We start from the raw sequence: 7,910 nt of genomic DNA, 5'->3' as shown, positions 1-7,910 counted from the left end.
AATTAAATGTAAGAGACACAATGCCGACTTAAGTACTGGAAGACTGAGTATTCCTACTGTCTATGTTTTGATCGTTTCCTGTGTCACCAGTTTTCCATTCCGATGCACCTCTGCACGTTTTCTTTATCCATTGGACCTTCCCATTGACGATGAAACACAGAAATTGCATCGGAATTAAATATAAGAGACATAATGCCGACATAAGAACAGGAATGCTGAGTCTTCCTACTGTCTATGTTTTGAGCATTTCCTGTGTCACCAGTTTTACATTCCGATGCACCTCTGCAGGTTTACTGTATCCATTGGACCTTCACAGTGACCATGAAACACAGAAATTGCATCGGAATGAAATAAATGAGACACATTGTCGACTTAAGTACAGGAAGAGTGTGTCTTTTATTGTCTATGCTTTGAGCGTTTCCTGTGTCATCAGTTTTATATTCCGATGCACCTCTGCAGGTTTACTGTATCCATTGGACTTTCACAGTGACGATGAGACACAGAAATTGCATCGGAATGAAATATAAGAGACACAATGCGACTTAAGTGCAGGAAGAGTGTGTCTTTCAATTGTCTATGTTTTGAGCGTTTCCTGTGTCACCAGCTTTACATTCCGATGCACCTCTGCAGGTTTACTGTATCCATTTGACCCTCCCATTGACGCTGAAACACAGAAATTGCATCGCAATTAAATATAAGAGACACAACGCCGACTTAAGTACAAGAGATCTGAGTCTTCTTACGGTCTTTGATTTGAGCGTTTCCTGAGTCACCAGTCCAATTCAACTCTGCAGGTTTACTGTATCCCTTGGACCTTCCCATTGATGAAAAAACACAGAAATTGCATCGGAATTAAATAGAAGAGACACAATGCCGACTTAGGTACAGGAAGACTGAGTCTTCCTAATGTCTATGTTTTGAGCGTTTCCTGTGTCATCAGTTTTACATTTCGACGCACCTCTGCAGGCATACCGTTTCCCTTCGACTTTCCCATTGACGATGAAACACAGAAATTACATCGGAAATAAATATATCAGACACAATGCCGACTTAAGTACAGGAAGACTGTGTCTTACTACTGTCTATGATTTGAGCGTTTCCTGTGTCAACAGTTTTACATTCCGATGCACCTCTGCAGGTTTTCCTGTATCCCTTTGACCTTCCCATTGACGATGAATCACAGAAATTGCGTCGAAATTAAATATAACATACACAATGCCGACTTAAGTACAGGAAGATTGAGTCTTCCTACTGTCTATTTTTTGAGCGTTTCCTGCGTCACCAGATTTACATTCCGATGCCCCTCTGCAGGTTTACCGTATCCATCGGACCGTCCCATTGACGATGAAACACAGAAATTACATCGGAATTAAATATAAGAGACACAACGCCGACTTAAGTACATGAAAACTGAGTCTTCTTACGGTTTACGTTTTGAGAGTTTCCAGTGTCACCAGTTTTACATTCCGATGCACCTCTGCAGGTTTACTGTGTCCCTTGGACCTTCCCATTTGCGATGAAACACAGGAATTGCATCGGAATTAAATATAAGAGACACAATGACGTCTTAAGTGCAGGAAGACAGAGTCTTCCTACTGTCTATGTTTTGAGCGTTTCCTGTGTCACCAGTTTTACATTCCCATGCACCTCTGCAGGTTTTCCAGTATCCCTTGGACCTTCAAAGTGACGATGAAACACAGAAATTGCATCGGAATTAAATATAAGAGACACAATGCCGACTTAAGTACAAGAAGACTGAGTCTTCCTACTGTCTATGTTTTGAGCGTTTCCTGTGTCACCAGTTTTACATTCCGATGCACCTCTGCAGGTATACTGTTCCCCTTCGACTTACCCATTGACGATAAAACACAGAAATTGCATCGGAATAAAATATAAAAGACACAATGCCGACTTAAGTACAGGAAGACTGAGTCTTTCTGCTGTCTATGTTTTGAGGGTTTCCTGTGTCACCAGTTTTACATGCCGATGCACCTCTGCAGGTTTACTGTATCCATTGGACCTTCACAGTGACGATGAAACACAGAAATTGCATCGGAATGAAATAAAAGAGACGCATTGTCGGCTTAAGTACGGGAAGAGTGTGTCTTTCTATTGTCTATGCTTTGAGCGTTACCTGTGTCACCAGTTTTACATTCCGATGCACCTCTGTAGGTTTACTGTATCCATTGGACCTTCCAATTGACGATGAAACACAGAAATTGCATAGGAATTAAATATAAGAGACACAATGCAGACTTAAGTACAGGAAGACTGAGTCTTCCTACTGTCAATGTTTGAGCGTTTCCTGTGTCAACAGATTTACATTCCGATGCACCTCTGCAGGTTTACTGTATCCATTGGACCTTCCCATTGACGATGAAACACAGAAATTGCATCGGAATTATATGTAAGAGACACAATGCCGACTTAAGTACTGGAAGACTGAGTATTCCTACTGTCTATGCTTTGATCGTTTCCTGTGTCACCAGTTTTCCATTCTGATGCACCTCTGCACGTTTACTGTATCCATTGGACCTTCCCATTGACGACGAAACACAGAAATTGCATCGGAATTAAATATAAGAGACACAATGCCGACATAAGAACAGGAATGCTGAGTCTTCCTATTGTCTATGTTTTGAGCATTTCCTGTGTCACCAGTTTTACATTCCGATGCCCCTCTGCAGGTTTACTGTATCCCTTGGATCTTCCAATTGACGATGAAACAAAGAAATTGCATCGGAATTAAATATAAGAGACACAATGCCGACTTAGGTACTGGAAGACTGAGTCTTCTTACTGTCTATGTTTTGAGCGTTTCCTGTATCATCAGATTTCCATTTTGATGCACCTCTGCAGGTTTACTGTATCCCTTGCACCTTCACAGTGACGATGAAACACAGAAATTGCATCGGAATTAAATATAAGAGTCACAATGCCGACTTCAGTACAGGAAGACTGAGTCTTCCTACTGTCTATGATTTGAGCGTTTCCTTTGTCACCAGTTTTACATTCTGATGCACCTCTGCAGGTATACTGTTTCCTTTCGACTTTCACATTGACGATGAAACACAGAAATTGCATCGGAATTAAATATAAGAGACACAATGCCGACTTAAGTAGAGGAAGACTGAGTCTTCCTACTGTCTATGTTTTGAGCGTTTCCTGTGTCATCAGTTTTACATTCCGATGCACCTCTGCAGTTTTACTGTATACATTGGACCTTCCCATTGACGATGAAACACAGAAATTGCATTGGAATTAAATAAAAAAGACACAATGCCGACTTATGTACTGGAAGACTGAGTATTCCTACTGTCTATGTTTTGACCGTTTCCTATGTCACCAGTTTTTCATTCCGATGCACCTCTGCACGTTTACTGTATCCATTGGACCTTACCATTGACGATGAAACGAAGAAATTGCATCGGAACTAAATATAAGAGACACAATGCCGACATATGAACAGGAATGCTGAGTCTTCCTACTGTCTATTTTTTGAGCATTTCCTGTGTCACCAGTTTTACATTCCGATGCACCTCTGCAGGTTTACTGTATCCCTTGGATCTTCCAATTGACGATGAAACAAAGAAATTGCATCGGAATTAAATATAAGAGACACAATGCCGTCTTAAGTACAGGAAGATTGAGTCTTCCTACTGTCTATGTTTTGAGCGTTTCCTGCGTCCCCAATTTTACATTCCGATGCACCTCTGCAGGTTTACTGTATCCATTGGACTTTCCCATTGGCGATGAAACACAGAAATTACAGCGGAATTAAATATAAGAGACACAACGCCGACTTAAGTACAAGAAAACTGAGTCTTCTTACGGTCTATGTTTAGAGCGTTTCCAGTGTCACCAGTGTTACATTCCGATGCACCTCTGCAGGTTTACTGTGTCCCTTGGACCTTCCCATTGGCGATGAAACACAGAAATTGCACCGCAATTAAATATAAGAGACACAATGACGTCTTAAGGAGAGGGAGACTGAGTCTTCCTACTGTCTATGTTTTGAGCGTTTCCTGTGTCACCAGTTTTTCATTCCGATGCACCTCTGCAGGTTTACTGTATCCCTTGGACCTTCCCATTAACGATGAAACACAGAAACTGCATCGTAATTAAATATAAGAGACACAATGCCGACTTAAGTACAGGAAGAATGAGTCTTCCTACTGTCTATGTTTGAGCGTTTCCTGTGTCAGCAGTTTTACATTCTGCTGCACCTCTGCAGGTTTACTGTATCCATTGGACTTTCCCATTGACGATGAAACACATAAAATGCACAGGAATTAAATATAAGAGACACATGCCGACTTAGGTACAGGAAGAATGAGTCTTCTTACTGTCTATGTTTTGAGCGTTTCCTGTATCATCAGTTTTCCATTTTGATGCACCTCTGCAGGTTTACTGTATCCCTTGGACCTTCACAGTGACGATGAAACACAGAAATTGCATCGGAATTAAATATAAGAGACACAATGCCGACTTAAGTACAGGAAGACTGAGTCTTCCTACTGTCTATGATTTGATTGTTTCCTTTGTCACCAGTTTTACATTTCGATGCACCTCTGCAGGCATACTGTTTCCCTTCGACTTTCCCATTGACGATGAAACACAGAAATTGCATCGGAATTAAATAGAAGAGACACAATGCTGACATAAGTACAGGAAGACTGAGTCTTCCTACTGTCTATGTTTTGAGCGTTACCCGTGTCATCAGTTTTACAATCCGATGCACCTCTGCAGGTTTACTATATCCATTGGACCTTCACAGTGACGATGAAACACAGAAATTGCATCGGAATTAAAAATAACAGACACAATGCCGACTTAAGTACAGTAAGACTGAGTCTTCCTACTGTCTATGTTTTGAGCGTTTCCTGTGTCACCAGTTTTACATTCCGATGCACCTCTGCAGGTTCACTGTATCCCTTGGACCTTCCCATTAACGATGAAACACAGAAATTGCATCGTAATTAAATATAAGAGACACAATGCCGACTTAAGTACAGGAAGAATGGGTCTTCCTACTGTCTATGTTTGAGCGTTTCCTGTGTCAGCAGTTTTACATTCCGCTGCACCTCTGCAGGTTTACTGTATCCATTGGACTTTCCCATTGACGATGAAACACATAAAATGCACAGGAATTAAATATAAGAGACACATGCCGACTTAGGTACAGGAAGAATGAGTCTTCTTACTGTCTATGTTTTGAGCGTTTCCTGTATCATTAGTTTTCCATTTTGATGCACCTCTGCAGGTTTACTGTATCCCTTGGACCTTCACAGTGACGATGAAAACAGAAATTGCATCGGAATTAAATATAAGAGACACATTGCCGACTTAAGTACAGGAAGACTGAGTCTTCCTACTGTCTATGTTTTGAGCGTTTCCTGTGTCACCAGTTTTACATTCCGATGCACCTCTGCAGGTATACTGTTTCCTTTCGACTTTCCCATTGACGATGAAACACAGAAATTGCATCGGATTTAAATATAAGAGACACAATGCCGACTTAAGTACAGGAAGACTGAGTCTTCCTACTGTCTATGTTTTGAGCGTTTCCTGTGTCATCAGTTTTATATTCCGATGCACCTCTGCAGGTTTACTGAATCCATTGGACCTTCCCATTGACGATGAAACACAGAAATTGCATCGGAATTAAATAAAAAAGACACAATGCCGACTTAAGTACAGGAAGACTGAGGCTTCCAACTGTCTATGCTTTGAGCGTTTCCTGTGTCATCAGTTTTACATTCTGATGCACCTCTGCAGGTTTACTGTATCCATTGGACTTTCACAGTGACGATGAGACACAGAAATTGCATCGGAATGAAATGTAAGAGACACAATGCGACTTAAGTACAGGAAGAATGTGTCTTCCTACTGTCTATGTTTTGAGCGTTTCCTGTGTCTCCAGTTTTACATTCCGATGCACCTCTGCAGGCATACTGTTTCCCTTCGACTTCCCATTGACGGTGAAACACAGAAATTATATCGGAAATAAATATAACAGACACAATGCCGACTTAAGTACAGGAAGATTGAGTCTTCCTACTGTCTACTTTTTGAGCTTTTCCTGCGACACCAGTTTTACATTCCGATGCACCTCTGCAGGTTTACTGTATCCATCGGACCTTCCCATTGACGATGAAACACAGAAATTGCATCGGAATTAAATATGAGAGACACAATGCAGACTTAAGTACAGGAAGACTGAGTCTTCCTACTGTCAATGTTTGAGCGTTTCCTGTGTCAACAAAATTACATTCCGATGCACCTCTGCAGGTTTACTGTATCCATTGGACCTTCTTTTTTACGATGAAACACAGAAATTGCATCGGAATTAAATATAAGAGACACAACGCCGACTTAAGTACAAGAAAACTGAGTCTTCTTACGGTCTTTGATATGAGCGTTTCCTGAGTCACCCGTTTTACATTCCAATTCACCTCTGCAGGTTTACTGCATCCCTTGGACCTTCCCATTGATGCTAAAACACAGAAATTGCATCGGAATTAAATAAAAGAGACACAATGCCGACTTAGGTACAGGAAGACTGAGTCTTCCTACTGTCTATGTTTTGAGCGTTTCCTGTGTCATCAGTTTTACATTTTGATACACCTCTGCAGGTTTACTGTATTCCTTGGACCTTCACAGTGACGATGAAACACAGAAATTGCATCGGAATTAAATATAAGAGACACAATGCTGACTTAAGTACAGGAAGACTGAGTCTTCCTACTGTCTATGTTTTGAGCGTTTCCTGTCTCACCAGTTTTACATTCCGATGCACCTCTGCAGGTTTACTGTATCCCTTGGACCTTCCCATTAACTATGAAACACAGAAATTGCATCGTAATAAAATATAAGAGACACAATGCCGACTTAAGTACAGGAAGAATGAGTCTTCCTACTGTCTATGTTTTGAGCGTTTCCTGTGTCATCAGTTTTATATTCCGATGCACCTCTGCAGGTTTACTGTATCCATTGGACCTTCCCATTGACGATGAAACACAGAAATTGCATCGGAATTAAATAAAAAAGACACAATGCCGACTTAAGTACAGGAAGACTGAGGCTTCCTACTGTCTATGTTTTGAGCGTTTCCTGTGTCATCAGTTTTACATTCTGATGCATCTCTGCAGGTTTACTGTATCCATTGGACTTTCACAGTGACGATGAGACACAGAAATTGCATCGGAATGAAATATAAGAGACTCAATGCGACTTAAGTACAGGAAGAATGTCTCTTCCAATTGTCTATTTTTTGAGCGTTTCCTGTGTCACCAGTTTTACATTCCGATGCACCTCTGCAGGTTTACTGTATTCCTTCGACCTTCACAGTGACGATGAAACACAGAAATTGCATCGGAATTAAATATAAGAGACACAATGCCGACTTAAGTACAGGAAGACTGAGTCTTCCTACTGTCTGTGTTTTGAGCGTTTCCTGTGTCACCAGTTTTACATTTCGATGCACCTCAGCAGGCATACTGTTTCCCTTCGACTTTCCCATTGACGATGAAACACAGAAATTACATCGGAAATAAATATAACAGACACAATGCCGACTTAAGTACAGGATGACTGAGTCTTACAACTGTCTATGATTTGAGCGTTTCCTGTGTCACCAGTTTTACATTCCGATGCACCTCTGCAGGTTTACTGTATCCCTTTGACCTTCCCATTGACGATGAGTCACAGATATTGCGTCGGAATTAAATATAAGAGACACAATGCCGACTTAAGTACAGGAAGATTGAATCTTCCTACTGTCTATTTTTTGAGGGTTTCCTGCGTCACCAGTTTTACATTCCGATGCACCTCTGCAGGTTTACTGTATCCATCGGACCTTCCCATTGACGATGAAACACAGAAATTGCATCGCAATTAAAAATAACAGA

This window comes from Schistocerca nitens, unplaced genomic scaffold (genome assembly GCF_023898315.1).
Source record: "Schistocerca nitens isolate TAMUIC-IGC-003100 unplaced genomic scaffold, iqSchNite1.1 HiC_scaffold_363, whole genome shotgun sequence".
In the NCBI taxonomy this organism is placed as follows: Eukaryota; Metazoa; Arthropoda; class Insecta; order Orthoptera; family Acrididae; genus Schistocerca; species Schistocerca nitens.
This window is presented reverse-complemented; position numbering follows the sequence as displayed.